Source organism: Hydra vulgaris, chromosome 10 (assembly GCF_038396675.1).
Source record: "Hydra vulgaris chromosome 10, alternate assembly HydraT2T_AEP".
NCBI classification, from domain to species: Eukaryota; Metazoa; Cnidaria; class Hydrozoa; order Anthoathecata; family Hydridae; genus Hydra; species Hydra vulgaris.
This window is the reverse complement of record NC_088929.1, coordinates 40,380,211-40,397,557: the sequence shown is the minus strand read 5'-3', so window position 1 is coordinate 40,397,557 and position 17,347 is coordinate 40,380,211. Positions and strand designations below refer to the sequence as shown.

At 26.6% G+C, this 17,347-nt stretch overlaps 1 long non-coding RNA gene across 2 annotated transcripts; it reads left to right on the top strand.

Annotated features, from left to right (window-relative positions):
- Positions 1-4,668: 4,668 nt before the first annotated feature.
- LOC136086598 (uncharacterized) lies at positions 4,669-6,269 on the top strand. Of its 2 annotated transcripts, XR_010641457.1 has the most exons (4): positions 4,669-5,394; positions 5,536-5,737; positions 5,886-5,976; positions 6,159-6,269. It is a non-coding gene; the product is annotated as an uncharacterized LOC136086598 (long non-coding RNA). The 2 variants fall into 2 exon arrangements; XR_010641456.1 differs by having other exon boundaries at positions 4,671-5,737.
- Positions 6,270-17,347: the final 11,078 nt, after the last annotated feature.

Genomic DNA, 17,347 nt, shown 5'->3' with positions numbered 1-17,347 from the left:
GTATAATATTGATGAGTAAAAGGAATCGAAGACTTACGGTCCCGGAAATAACTTCAGGCTTTAATAGGAGTCATTCAAAATCTATTTCATTAACCACTACGAAACGACGTCTTAGACAAGCAGGACTTTCTGGCCGTATAGCGGTCAGGAAACCGTTGCTACGGATTGGAAATAAAAAGAAAAGGTTACAATGTGCTATAGACCACCAAAATTGGACAGAAGGAGACTGGGGAAAAGTACTATGGACCGACGAGTCCAAATTTGAACTGTTTGGGCAAAGACGTAGAATTTACATCAGAAGAACAACAAAAGAAAAAATGATCCCAGAGTGTTTAGTGCCGACAATCAAGCATGGTGATGGGTCAGTTATGGTATGGGGATGTTTTTCTTTAGCTGGTGTTGGTGACCTAGTTTAAATTGGGGGTATTATGAAAAAAGAACAATATAAAACAAGTCTAGAAAACAATGCTATACCTTCTGGCTTAATGATTGGTCGTAGTTTTGTTTTTATGCAGGACAATGACCCTAAACACACCTCAAAAGTATGTAAGAACTACATAAAGGAACAAGAGGATAATGGTGTCCTCAAAAACATGACCTGGCCGGCCCAATCACCAGATTTGAACCCAATAGAGTTACTGTGGGAAGAAATGGACAGAAAGGTCAGACAAAAATGCCCAACATCCAAAGAGCACCTGTGGCAGATATTAGAAGAATCCTGGTTATCAATTACACCCGAAATAATAGATAAATGAATAAATAGGATGCCACGGATCGCAAAAAAAGTGATAAAAACTCGTGGGTTATTTTTTGACGAAAAGACAGTTTAATAATAATAGTGTTGTTAGTATTTTTTTTCTTTTATTTTTTTTCTTTTTTTTTTTCTTAAATAGTAACTATATGTATCTTTTATAAAATAAATATGATATAAGAATTTTTTTGAAATAATTATGGGAGTTTTAATTAAAAAATTAAACAAAATCCAAGTGTCCGGAAACTTTTGGCCTGCAGTGTATATATATACTTATACTTATGTATATATATATATATATATATATATATATATATATATATATATATATATATATATATATATATATACTTATATATATATTATGTATATATATATATATATATATATATATATATATATATATATATATATATATATATATATATATATATATATATATATATATATATATATATATATATACTTACGTATATATATATATATATATATATATATATATATATATATATATATATATATATATATATACTTACGTATATATATATATATATATATATATATATATATATATATATATATATATATATATATATATATATATATATATATATATATATATATACATATACATATATATATATATATATATATATATATATATATATATATATATATATATATATATATATATATATATATATATATATATATATATATATATATATATATATATATATATATATATATATATATATATATATATATATATATATATATATATATTAGGGTGGCCCAAAAGCAGTTTTTTTGTAAAAAATCTGCTCCCACCCTTTAAATGTGTTTTATATAGACAAAAACACTAGGATTAAAATTTTGTTGAAAAAAAAATATTTTTAGAGGTCCCCCAAAACCCTTTAATATAATAACGGGTCCCTAATATTAAAAAAAAAAAGTTTCTCGAAAATAGGTCAACCTGGTACTCAAATGAAGCGAAATCATATAAAAATTTCAAAAATAACATTCATTTTGAAATAATAAAGTTATTTTAGGTTTTTCTACGTAAAAATCTTGTTTTTTAGCAAAAAATGAAATAAGTGAATTTTTCAAGATAATTGTGATAAATAAGTTTAAATTTCAAATTTATTTTTCAAAATGAATAATATTTTTGAAATTTTTATATAATTGCGCTTCATTTAAGTACCAGTTTGACCTATTTTTGAGAAACTTTTTTTTTGAAAATATTAGGGACCCGTTAAATATTAAAGGGTCTTGGGGGACCTCTATAAATATGTTTTTTTCAAAAAAAATTTAAACCTAGTGTTTTCGTATTATATAGAACACATTTAAGGGGTGGGAGCAGATTTTTTTAAAAAAAGTTGTTTTAAGGACCACCCTAATATATATATGTATTTATATATATATACATATATATATATATATATATATATATATATATATATATATATATATATATATATATATATATATATATATATATATATATATATATATGTTTATAACTAAATATGTATGTATATAGATCTATATAAATATATATATATATGTATTTTTATTTATAAAAACAAATATATATATAAATTTATATATATATATATATATATATATATATATATATATATATATATATATATACTTACAATATATATATATAAAAAATATATAAAATTATTATCCAATAAACTAAATGTCTTTCATTGTAGGAAAAGATATATCCATCTTCAAAAAATGTTTTAAATGCTGCAGAACTGTAGATGTATATATATATATATATCTATATATATATATACATATATATACATATATATACATATATATATATATATATATATATATATATATATATATATATATATATATATATATATATATATATATATATATATATATATATATATATATATATATATATATATATATATATATATATATATATATATATATATATATATATATATATATATATATATATATATATATATATATATTTACATATATATGTATATATATAAGTATATATATATATACCCAGCCAACAAGCTGACATGGACTCCGTTTAATTTTTACCTGGGCTTCGTGGGCTGATCTGGGCCAGGGTTAGCAATATAGGTTCGACATGGGTCTTATGTGGTACCCCCATCAAACCGGCCACTGCGAAGCGGCCGGCCGATCAATTTACTATATTATGATCGGCCATGAAATATTTTGTATCAAGCCGAAATTAGGCACGTAATTTCTATTGTGAATTTTTTCCTAAATTTGTCTTAAGTTCTTGTATTTGATTTGAAATTTATTACAGTAGAGATGTCTAATAAAGTATATTGCGAGCGAAGTCGACGACGTCACATCCGTTCTAGGGTAGATGAGCATTTTCGCATTGCATCTGAGAAATTTCTTAATGTTGCTCTAGCTGAGGAGGATTTAACTTTAGAGATAAAAGCTGTTGATGGTCTTGAATATCAGAATGGAATGGATTATGAGGGAAATGTTGCTGATGGAGATTACTTAGTAGGAAGTTTGATGGAAGATATCGATCTTTGTGTAGAACACTATAATGTATACTTTGATGATAATGATTTATTAGATGAATTTGAAGTACACAAAGATGTTGAGCAAGAACCAGATTGTAATGTTCGAGAGCGGTTAGCAGAATGGGCAACTCATTACAATATCTCACATGGAGCCACAAATGCACTTCTGGTTATTTTAAAGCCACTTCTTTTAGATATCCCATCTGATGCAAGATCATTATTATCTACCCCAAAAGTAACTGATATAAAGTCTATTGGAGGTGGTCAATACTACCATTTTGGAATATCTCATTCTTGATCTTTAGTTCTTAATGCATCAAAAATATCTTTGAATGACATACCAGGTATACTTACTCTTCGTATAAATATTGATGGTGTACCATTATCTAGAAGTTCAAATTTATGCCTCTGGCCAATCCTAGGAATGCTAAAATAAATACCCAGGCTAGGTGTATTTACATTAGGCATATACTCTGGAAAATCTAAGCCTAATTCTGTAGATGATTATTTACGGGCTTTTGTTGATGATATGCTTACAGTGGTGAAAACAGGCATACATTTTCAAGGTAAGTATATAAATGTTGCTCTACCTGATGCTTTTATTTGTGATGCACCTGCACGAGCATTTTTGAAATGTACCAAGGGTCATACAGGGTATTATGGCTGTGAGAGATGTTCACAAAAAGGGGAGTACCATAATAATCGTGTGATATATCCGGAATTTGATTGCCCTTTAAGAACTGATGTTCAATTCCATGAACTTATTGATGATGGGCATCATAATGGCAAGTCACTTTTACATGACACAGGTATTGGTCATGTTAGTCAGTTTGTTTTAGATTATATGCATCTTGTGTGTTTTGGTATGGTTAAGAAACTTATTCACCTTTGGATGCCTGGTAGGGGAACTGGAATGATTTCTGCTGCAATTGCAAATATCATATCAAGTCAACTCAACTCAGTTAGATCCCATGTACCAACAGAGTTTGCACGAAAACCAAGATCACTTTTTGAATTTCGACAATGGAAAGCTACTGAATTCCGTCAATTTTTATTATATACAGGGCCAATAGTTTTAAAGAATAGATTGCCTCCTTTGTTATATAAAAATTTCATGATTCTTTCTGTATCAATAAGACTTCTTTTAAGTAATGAACCCACTTCTGATGTATGTGATTATGTTGAAAAGCTTCTTAAATCTTTTGTTGAAGGGCTTGCTATATCTTATGGGATCCAAAACTTAGTTCATAATGCACATAGTCTGACACATATTATACAAGATGTTCGAAAGTATGGGTCCTTAAACAACATCTCATGTTTTCCTTTTGAGAATTACAATGCTTATTTAAAAAAATTAGTAAGACGATCTCAAAACCCCTTTGCCCAGATAGTTCATCGCTGTGCAGAAAAGCAGCAAGCTGTTGAACAACAGGCTGAGGAGGGAAAAATAGGCGTAAGAAAATTATCTTGTAAGAAATCTCATTTTGATGGACCAATACCTGACACTTACCATAATTGTTATCAGTTTAAGAAGTATAATGGTCATTTTTTGGTTTCTGAATCTAAACAAGATAGCTGTTTTGAAATAAGTGGTACTATAATTGCAGTAAAGAATATCCTTGTTAATCCTTCAAACGAAGTTCTGGTTGTATATCAGAAATATCGTAGTATGGCATCTTTTTTTGATTACCCATTGGATTCAGCATTACTTGGAATTTATGTAGTAGGAGATCTTGAGGACCAATTACATGTGGCTTTAGTTAATTTATTGACTAGAAAACATATGCTAATCCCTATTGATCAACATTATGTTGCTATGCCACTGGTACATAACGACTATGGAAAGTATCTTTGAATTTTACTTGTATATTGAGCCAGCATCAATGATTGTAATTTTTTTATTTTGCGTGACCATAGAGTCATAAATATAGTTCTTGCTTAAAGTATTTAAATAGCAGTTTTCTGCATCTTTTCTTCCCTACTTTCATGATGTACAAAGTTACCTTGCCAAAAGCATATTTGCTTTTATTTTGGCTTAAGCTTTTTTAAACAAAACTGGTACAAGTGATTGATCAATCTCACTCAAGGCAGGTATATTACTTCTTGGTCAGTAATGTTTTATGCTTTGATCTACCTGTTCTGTATTTTTGTTAATTTCACAAAATCCCTTATGATATTATTATGTTTTCATAGATATATTCATGTAAATATCTTTTATTGTTTTATATCTAGCAAAATATGGTTCTCTTTGCCATTGTTGAGTTTGTAGCGACATTAACTATTGCCATCATACCTACAAAATGATTTGCCTCAAAGGAGGAGGATGTCTGCTTCTGGCCACCTGCTGGCGCAAATATCAAGCATCTTGTTCTTAAAGAGGTAACACCAACAGAATCTTGGAGCAAATTCAGCATCAGGTGCTTGGGGAAAGCAAGTATGTTAAGTTTTGTTTATTTATTTATTTATTTTTTTCTTTTACATACTTATAAGCTTATCAAAGTTAGCTTTGTTTTCATTTTAAAATTAAAATATAAATTTAGATTAAAAAGTGTACATAATAATAAAAATATATTTTCATTTAGCAAACTATGAAAGGGCACGTGAGAAACTCCAGAAAGCAGAAACTACCTCTGACATCCAGACGACAGATACAGAGCTGCAAAAAGAGAGAAGGTAAATGTTCTTTAAGTTTTTTCTTGCATACCCTAGTTTTATTTATGGTGTTGCAATCCTTCATCATTCTCACATACTTTTCTTACTAGAAAAGTATTTTTGTTATTTTTAAGATGATTTTTTAAGTTGTTTGAGGTAACAGCAGTTCTTTAAGTATATGTCTTTTTCTGATCCTTTTTCAGGCCTAAGTTAAACAAAAGAGTACTGCCTTCGGACTCTGAGTCTGAATGTGATGACATTGTGGTTCCACCACCTCCAAAGTCCTTCATCACTTGTTATCCCCTGTCAACATCGTTGACAGGGGATAACAAGTGATGAAGGACTTTGTTAGTGTTCTCACTAACAAAGTCCTTCATTCATCACTAGTTAGTTCTCAGTCACCTTCCAACTTCAACCTTCCTCGTCCTTCTGAAACGCTGTACACTACAAGACCTTCAAATTTACTTAATGATTTAACTGGTATGTATTGGTCTTGATATTGTGGCAGATTTTATTCCTTTACAAAACAATTTTGTGTATTTAATTATGTTTGATTGCATTATAATACTGAACTGAAGGATTGGTAAATGGTCTTTTGTTATGCATATCGAAAGTATGTTTTGTTTAAAAGAGGTGTCTTTTACCTCGTAATCTGTAATATATTAAAGAATACTATTTATTGTTAAAAAAGATTTTAATTTTTTTATATTTTTAGAAATATATTTCAGGTCAGCTCAATAGAATTGAAAATCTTTTGGGGAGAGTCTTAAGACAGCTAGAAGAAGTTAAAGAAACTCAGCGTGTACAAATGACCATGTTTAGAAGTCAACAACCAGTTCAAAATGTTGCAATACTTCCAGAAGGAGCCATTTTTCCTTTGCTAACAGAAGAAGATTTTACATTATTGGAAAGAAAACTTGATGACATCAATTTCTTGAATAGTGTAGTAAGTAGTATTAAACATAATCTATGGATTCTGTCTAAATAAGTTATCCACCCACCATTTATAAATTTTAGTTTATGTTTGTTGTACATGCTACAAAGCCCCTAAGAAGACTTGTTGTCCCATCATATATACTGTGTTCTCATGTAAACCTCTGAGGGCAAGTATAAATGATAAGATGTATATGATGATACAGTATATACAATGAGAAATATAAATCAAAGTATTCTGTCTGAGAACTTGATTTAATTAATTTTAAAAAATGATAGCAGGACTATGATTTTACTTTCATAGAAAATTTTAAATTTAGTTTTAGGTGAATTTTATTGCTGATATTGGGGGCAATACTCTTGAAGAAGCAACTAAGCGGATTATGGCTTTTGTGATGAGCAACAACTTAGCCATGAAATTTAACGTTTTTGGTCGTGGTGGCAAGAGTGGATACTGTGTATAGGTAGTGCAATCTTATCTAATTAACACTCCAATGATTCTCTCATTTCGAATTTTCAATTAATATTATAAATTAAATAGTTTTAGAGTAATACCCATGGTATCTTTCTATGTGAGTTCCTTATTTTCTTCCTTACTTACCAGAGTTTAAAAAACAAACACTTTTAAGGATGCTAAATCAATTACATGCACTAATAATGTTGTTAATAGTTTTATTACATTTGGTATTTCAGAGGCAATTAAAGGAAACCAAAAAACAGCTGAGGTCAATAAAAAAGACTTTGAGAAGGCAGTAGGTAAATAGTGATAAGTTTCTTGTATATTTAATCTCTTTGTTGTGAAACTCCTACTTTTATTAGGGTGTGAATTAAAAAAGCTTGCTTTCATAAAAAAACTCTTCCCCTTAAAAACTACACTAACAAATTTGCAGAACTATATTGTAAATTTCTTTGTATCCATCTGTAATAAGCTGAAAATTTTCCTGTTTTAAAAGTTACCTTTAGTCTCCTGGTATGGAAAGGTTTATCCACAAAATTTAAATCTGAAGTTAAAGAGGATTATGATTTTATCATCACTTAAAGTGAATTAATTAATATAACTGTTCTAAATGCAACGAAAAGTAACAATTTTGTATGTTTTTATCTTAGGAAAGTGGCTTTTGGGAAGTCGAGACCGCGACGGTAACCGTGCCAACCGAGTGAGGGCTTCGGCAATTGCTGAATAATTCTTTTTATTCTCAATACAGTAACTTACAACATCCATGTATATTTTTTGTGTTTCCCAATGATATTCAAAAGCTTTGCTTTTTATCCCAAACCAAACAGTCTCACCCAAAGTGGCTCGAACTTGTTTTAAAATCTAGATTTATGCGCAATTTGCTTGACTAACGTCATGTATTGACTTAAAATTTAACTACTTAAAGTCAAAGCGTCAACATGCTAAGTTATGTTTAGTTATAATGAAGTAATCTTAGCATTAGAAAAGCGCAAATAAAGTATTGTTGAAGTATCTTTTAAAGAAAAATCAAATGAAAGAGTAGGATTAACAATTATCGCCGAACCGTGGTTAGCCCACATAGGACCCAGTTGGAGCCCGCGGCCAATTTAACATGGGCCCCACATAGTTATTCTACATGGCTCCCATGTATCGGCCCATCAAGACCCCATATGGGACCCAGCTATCCGAGTTGGCTGGGTATATATAAATTTATATATATACACACACATATATATATATATATATATATATATATACATATATATATGTATAAAAATATATATATATATATTTAAATATATATCAACTTCTGAGTATTAAAAGTTGTTTTCATAAATTTTATAAAAATAAATATTGCTCTTAAATGCACAAGAGTATTTGTATTACTATTATTATATCATAACAATACATCATCTACTTTTTATATATGTATATATATATATGTATATATATATATATATATATATATATATATATATATATATATATATATATATACATATATATATATATATGTATAAATTATATATATATATATATTTATAAATAGATACATACGTATATATATATATATATACATATATATATATATATATATATATATACATATATATATATATATGTATATATATACATATATATATATATATATATATATATATATATATATATATATATATATATATATATATATATATATATATATATATATATATATATATATATATATATATATATATATATAATAAAAATATATATATATAATAAAAATATATATATATATCAGACTTCTCTGTTTAGCCATATATATATATATATATATATATATATATATATATATATATATATATATATATATATGGCTAAACAGAGAAGTCTGTTCCAAATGTCTTTATTTACAATATAATTTCCTGTATTTTTTCTCGTTTCATCAGCAAATTCTTCAGTAGTAACACCAAAGCGACTCAGTTATATATATACATAAATATTCATATATACATATATATACACAAATACATATATTTATATGTACATATATATACATATGCTCATGTATACATATATACATATATATACACATATACATGTGTATACACATACACATATATATATACCTATGATGATATATTAATGTTGGAAAAGTGTGTTACGAGTAAAGAACTATTTTGTTACGAGTTATAAACTTTTTGTTGACATGTCAAGTGTTGATAGACGAGAGGGAGACCCGTCAAGTGACGGTAAAATAGTGACGAGGAAAATAAGCAAATAGAAAATGGTTCAGGTGTAAAAAATTTATTCATAAAAATATTTACAATTGAGCTCAAAGAGCGGAGCGTCACATATCCACACTTCTGCTTTTTCTTCTTTTTCTTCTTTTTTTATGTTTTTTAATTCAAGTTTTACACATTTTTAAAATTAAGACCTCGAAGAGGTCTTTTTAATCTCGCGCTAGTTGGTTTGAATCCGAGAAGATGTGCGTAGAGTTATTTTTCCCAGTTTTCTTTATTAATAATATTATTCATTTTTTATATATAAAAAACGATAAAATGTTAGTAAAAAGTTTTATAAAATATTATTAAAAAATGAAGCAATAAAAAAGTCAATAAAAAAATAAGGAATAAAAGAGACAAAAATGTAATACAAAAATATATTTCATATAAAATAATTATTTTTTTTGTTGTAGCTGACAACTTTTACACATTCCACATTTTTTTTCGCAAAAATAGCGTTGATTGAGTAAACGCGTTTGTTTGAGCCTTTCTTGGTTTATAGTGAAAAAGTACGGGTACATAGCTATAAAAAAGAAAAAAATAATTAACAAAAAAATTTTTTTATGTTAAAAAACAAAATAAGAAAATGAATATACCTCTCATTCTTTTTCGAATATTTTTGTTTATTTTTTTATTGTTGCTATATCCACATTTATTATTCATTATTTATTTTTTAGCTATAAATTTAAAATAATATCGTTTACATGTATAAATGTTTGATTCATAATAAAATTATATTGATTTATAGCCCAATCTATATATTTTTTTAATAAAATGTAAAATTGATCATATTGAGTATTGTTTAAAAAATTGTAATGATAATGTGAATTAAATAATTCAACTGTAAAATATAAAAAAGTATGTTGTGGGTAAAAAAAATCTAATTTAGCTGAATAATGGCATAAAAACCAATCATTATATCTTGGTAAATAAAATGAGTCTTTATATATAATAAATGCTTCATCGAAATAACACATAGGTATTGCATTTTTAAGTTTTTCTTTAAATAATATAATTTCTTTTTTTATTCTGTAAAATCCCAATTGTCTTTTACATAAATCTCTCAATGTATGGATTTTGTCGAGTTTAAATGCTAATTTTGTTTCTGGGCAAAACCATACCATTTTTTCATATTGAAGATTGTATTCTTTGAAACTTTTTCTTTGATCTTTGTTTTTTGATTCCATTTTTTATTAATTTAACTATAAATATAAAACAATATCTTTTAAATGTATCAAATTAATATTAGTAATAAAATAATATTGATCTTGTGCCCATTGTGCATATTTTATTTTACAATTATAAAAAAAATTAAGTTTTTTATCATTAATATAAGGTTTATAATAGTGAAGTCTAAACATATTGTACAAATAAAATATAATTTTTCTTTGAATCCAAAAAAATTGAGTATGATCAGAAAAAATTTCACTAGTAAAAAAAAAATCATCAATAAATAATAACGATATAAAAATCCAAGTTCATCTTTTAACAATTCGAGTTTAATTGCTATTTTTCTGATGGCTAATTTTCTTTTCGTTAATTCTTTTAATGATTTTATATTACATCCAATGTTATTTTTGTTTTCCTGCATAAACAAATGGATAATATGGACGATGTCATATGTGTGAAATTCTTTGTTTCTTTTGATATTATATCTTTGCATTTTTTATTAGTTATCTAAAAAAATATTAAAAAAATTGTTTTACAATATTATTATGAATAAAACAGTGCTCTGTAATATAAAAATATTGAGTTTTTGCCCATTTATATATTCTGATATTAAATGATATAATTCTTTCATTAAATGTGTTTGTAATTGTTTTTTTGGATTTGCTTGGAAATTTCTGTAAAAAGTAAATGAAAAAGTCTTTGTAGATAACATCTTTGAAGATGATAAAATAATAAATGTTTATTTTTTTCGACTACCCATTCATAAAAGATGTGTTTTTGATAAGTATGAAAAAATAATCTAATAAAAACTCCATTAGTCCATTTTGTGTTTTGCATTTCGGTTCTATCAAATATAGAGATGATTTTATTTTGTAATTGTTCAAATTCATAAATGATTCTTTGATGAGCCAAGGTTCTTTTACATAAATCTTTTAATTTTAATTTAGATTGACTTTCCTTGGTAAATTTGTTCATGTTATCTAATTCTTTATCATCATAATGAAATAGATAATAAGAAAAATATCGTTCGTATCGACAAAACCAAATTAGTGTTTCTCGTTCAAAGTTTTCAATGTGAGAATAAATGTTATCCAAATATTCAAAACGATTTTTATTTTCGTCGTCAATCATTTTAATTCTTTTTGTTCGTTTCTGCTTTTTTACACGTTTATGTAGATGGTGGTGCAATGATGCAAATTCTAAATCTAATAATCTGCTAATATTACTCCAATTGCTTTCCATGACAAATTTTGTTTAATTAGTAATCTAAAAAAATTACAAATATAAAAAATACAAAAAAAATCAGCTATGTTTGGGAAACAAGTCATAGTTTTACTATACAAGTAAAATTATGATTTGTTTCCCAATTAATAAAAATTCCAAAGTTCTAGAAGAAATCTGGTTTGAGCACATTCGGGTTCTTCAGGTGGTTTTGGTACAGGATTATAAAAATCAAAAGTTCTTTTTGTTTGGCTTCAATGACTGCGCTTGGAAATAGTGCATTTGGTGGAGAATAAACAGGCGGTAAATGTTTAACTAAGCTTTCTTCGTACGTTGGCAATCGTGGTATTTGATTTTTATATTTATTCACAATGTCTATTCGATGTATGACTTTACACATTTTAAGTAAATATTCCAATTTGCTTTCCGTAGTTTTATAAATATGACCTTGGTCGTCTTCTATAACATTGTCTTTAATAAATTCTGTAATATCGATTGCCTTTTTAAATTTTCTTTGATTCCTTTTGGTATTTTTAACATGAATCTAATACTTCTCACATTATCAGAAGTAAGTTCAAGGCTGATTTGTCTGAATATCTCTACTGAATTCATTATTTTATTAGTTAATCTAAAAAAAAATATTTTAATGTATAAAAAAATCATTACATAAAAAAAGGCTAATAAAATTCATTACATAAAATAATAGAAAATTTAAAAAAAACTTTTTTTACAAAAAAATATATTATTGTATAGTAATTGTAATAAACAAGTTATTGTTAATAATAAATTGTTTTAGTTCTTCGTGTGAAATAAAATTAGGAAATCCAACTGCTATATTATATTCTTCGGTAGGTTTATCGAAAGAACCTGTGTTTAAACTTTGAATATAATTTTCTGGGTTGATAGTAAGAGCAAAAAATTTATCATTATTTCTAAGAGTAAAAATTATTTTTTTGGCAAAGGGCCATTTCAAAGCATCATAAGATAAGCATCATAAGTTAAGGAAATCAGGCAGGACTAAGTAAGTTAAGTAAGGACTAAGTAAGTAAGTAAGTAAGATAAAAAACGGCCGTAAAAAAATAAACACTATAAGAAAAATATAAGTAAGTAGGCCTACTAAGATAAAATAAAGACAGAAAAAGTAAGGTAGACACAAAGCTTTTTATATTGTAAAAAAAACATATAAAAAAGTTGAAAAAATACAAGCAAAAAAAAAAGTTGAAAAAATACAAGTCCAAAAAAAATGGCCGCAGACGATGTCGATTTTTCGCGGATGATTGTAAGACGAAATTTATTTTCAAAACCGTCACTTCATAAAAATAATTTAAGACCGAAATATACAACTAAGTTACCAAAATATACAGTAGATGGGAAATATCCTTTTCATAGAGATGCTTTTTTTGAATTTTTTGATAGGACCTCTTTTGATGAAAATGAGTTAACAGATCCTAATAATACAGAAATAAGAACTCTTAGACGTAGAAGAAATAAAAAAAACTTGAAAAAAATAAAGCGTCAAATTTGTAGAAAAGCACGGATGTGTTATCGAAAAACAAAAAGCATGTATATAAATAACAAACAAAATCGAGAAATGAAACGAGTGGGAAATCCGATATATCGTTCTGTTTTAACAAAAAATGACCGAAATAAACATAGAAACGAAATATGTAAAAAAATAAGACATAAAAGACCTAGGAGTCATAGGACTGCTAAAAGATATATTTTTATTCACCGAAAACGTTTACTCCACCCTAGACCTTCCATTCTTTAGTTGGTAGAGGGCGAAAACGTATATTGAGAAAACGTGGTAAAGGTCTCTTTGGTAACATATTAGGAGGCATACCCATACTTGGTGATGTTTTTAAAACTGTATTTTAAGCGGATTAAAAAATAACTATAAAAAAGCAAAACTTTGTAAACGTTTATTTTAATAAATGAATTCACTGCAAGCGTGCAAACATATTCATTGAAGAACGCGCAACAAAAAGTATTGTAGAAGATGTTTTATGAAAACGTTTCATAAACAAGTAAAAGTAAATTTGAACGATTATCTTCTACTGTTAACAGAAGTAAAATAGACGAAAAGAAACGTGGTTCAAAATTTAAGAACAGACACAAGTGATATGGTGACTATATTTTAACTTTACAATATAAAGATGGAACGGCTGAAATTATCAGCGGTGATAAGAAAAAAGAACATACAAAAATATCTACCTTTTTAGGTGGTTTAATTTTAGATTATGATGTTGTATTTAATTTTGATATATGACGGTGTATTTTATGTTGGTAAAGAAATACCAAAAATATATTGTTAAAAAATTTAATTTAACAGTGTTTTTTCTGTTGTTTTTTTTAGTTTTTTTCTGTTGTTTTTAAATTATATACTATTTCACATGTAAAAAACGGTGTATTTTATGTTGGTAAAGAAATACCAAAAATATATTGTTAAAAAATTTAAATTAACAGTGTTTTTTCTGTTTTTATTTTTTATTTTTTTCTGTTGTTTTTAAATTATATACTATTTCACATGTAAAAAACGGTGTATTTTATGTTGGTAAAGAAATACCAAAAATATATTGTTAAAAAATTTAATTTAACAGTGTTTTTTCTGTGTTTTTTTTTAAAAAAACAGTAAATTTAGTTTTTTTATATTAAAAAATTCATTTGAAATAAAAATGGATTTTAACACTTGTTTACAAGAATTTTATAAATCAATTGTTAATCTAGAAACTTCTACCTTAACAGGTAATGATAGTTTAAAACAAGTTCATGGAAACTTTAAATTATTTTTTTCGTTTGGACGGTAGTAAACAAATCAAAGCAACTCGTGTTAATATTAAAGCACATATTGATTTTATTTATGGTGAAAAGAAACACGAATTTGAAATGATATATGAGGATTTTATCAAAGTAATCAAAGAGTTATTTGATATTTGGTTACTCGAAGAAGAAGCTCGCGTATAAAAAAATGGATTTTGAAATTTATATGTCAGATTTTTATACTTATCCACAATTAACTAAATTTTATGGTGTTGTGTTTAATGCTTGTAACACAAAGGAGGATTTTTCATTATTATGTGCTTCAAAACATGGTTATTTTATTAAAGTAACACGATCAAATAAAATATTCAATATTGTTTTTATATATGAAGACGGACAAGAACATTGTTTTGAAATATCTGAAAAAAAGTTTGTAAAATTTGTTATTAAATCTTGGGGAGGATGGCTTATCGACGAAGAAGGACAAGACGTTATAGACGTAAGATACGACGAAAAATACGACGAGGAAGAGGATTAGCGGATTATATTACTCCTAAAAATGTGACCAACGCATTACAAGTGGGTTCACTGTTATACAGTATAAGAAAAGCGCGGAAAGGCAAAAAAACAAAAACTGTTGCTCCGAATCCTGTTCTTATAAAACCCGTTTACCCTTATATGGCGTCTTACAAAGTGTTTGAAGTATATTAAAAAAAAGACATTTTTTGTATAAAAAAACATTATTTTAAATCTTCTAAAGAATAAATATGTCCAAAAAAAATGTTGTCTAGCTTTTCTTCTGTTTTTTTTCTTTTATAGCGTTTTATGATGATTGTCTTTCTTCCTTCGCAAGTTAAACAATTCATTGTTTGTAAATAAATTTTCGCACTTTTTTTAGTAACTGTGTTAAAACCCCAAACTTCTCTATTTATAACATGTATGGTATATCCTTTTAACATTGATATATTTTTTTTTTCTATGAAAATCATGAAAAACAATTCTCCATATCCTTTGCAAGTCGTACATTTTTCTTCTACGATTTCTTCAAGTAGTGTGCGTGTTGTTCTCTTCATGATTTTCTTTATATTAAATTCAGAGCTAGCTGCCTTTTTATTTCTTTTTTATTCGTGACATCATCGATTGGATTATCTAAAAATAGATTGGTTGTCTTTAATCGAGTGTAATTGTTTGCATAAATCTTATTCATTTCATCTCGTATCATATAATGAATACTTTCCTCGTTCATCACAGATGAAATAGCTTTAATATCTAATATGGATAATTTATTCCATGTGGCTTCGTAATTTGTTCTCAAGAACCCAGTGTCTTTTAAAAACCTTTTAATAGCATTTTGAGCCAATATTTGTTTTTCATAAATATCATGATTCAAAGGAATTTGTTTTTTTTTCATAGACAATAGTTCTCGTTCCAGATTTTCCTGTTTTCTCATATATAAATGCAATTGCATGTCTTTTTCAAACAGTTGTTTAGCAGTAACATCAAGATATTGAAAAAGCTCTTTTTTGATAAATTGCAAAAAATGGATACAGATTTAGTTGAATTAGTTGGGATGCATGAAGAGTTGTTACTTCGCAAAAATAATGATTTAACAGTCTGCACAGTGAAACTAAATAAATTTGATAAAACATTTTCGCTGCGAAATACTAAAGCAACAAAATAAGCAGCAAACGCGCCACATAAACTGATATCATTCCGTTGAAAAGGAAATTTATTGTATGAAAAAAACACGTTTGATTGTTTGTCATTTTGCTATATTTTAAAATAAATTTTGTAAACCAATAAAATTCATGGTTATCTGCTGTCCATTCTGTAGGGAAATGATTTCTTTGTCGTATATAAGAATTGATATCCATTTTGTTATAGTTAATATTAATAGTGTTGATTTAAATATTACTGCTTACTTCTTCTACTGCTTCAAATAAATGTGTATTAAATCTTATATATTTTGGAATTTGTTGTAATACACTTTCTTCTCCTAAACTATCAAAACAAAAAAATTAGCTTTGTCTATCTTCATCAATACTCTCCAATGTTGTCCTGCTTCTTTTGTGGTTTCATTGTTGTAAGTAATAAAATAACCATTTTTTTTCACTTTATTAATAATATAAATATGAGTGTGAGTTTGACTAAGTTGATCAAAAGCATAAATTCCTATAAAAAAGTTTTAAATTCAGAATTTTTAAAAAAACGAAACAAAAATCATCAGTAGCCATTTTTTTATTCTTCTTTTTCTAAACTAAAAATCAGTAGCCATTTTTTTATTCTTCTTTTTTAAACTACTCTTTTTCTAAAAACTCGTAATAAATATGGTTACAATAGCGTGTAATATATTAACAAATAAAGTTTTTTATCGCTTCTTTATAATTCCTTCAATGTTTATTTTAACAAATTTCTTTTTTAATGCTCCATCTAGTTTTTCTATCAAAGAAGAGTCAGTAGGTATTATTTTTGTAGTAAACGTATCTACAAAACCGTCTGTTTGATCACCATCTGTTTGATCAGCAAAATAGTGAGTTTAGTTTTATAGAATTCAGTTATTGTGTTATTTCCGCGACGTTCT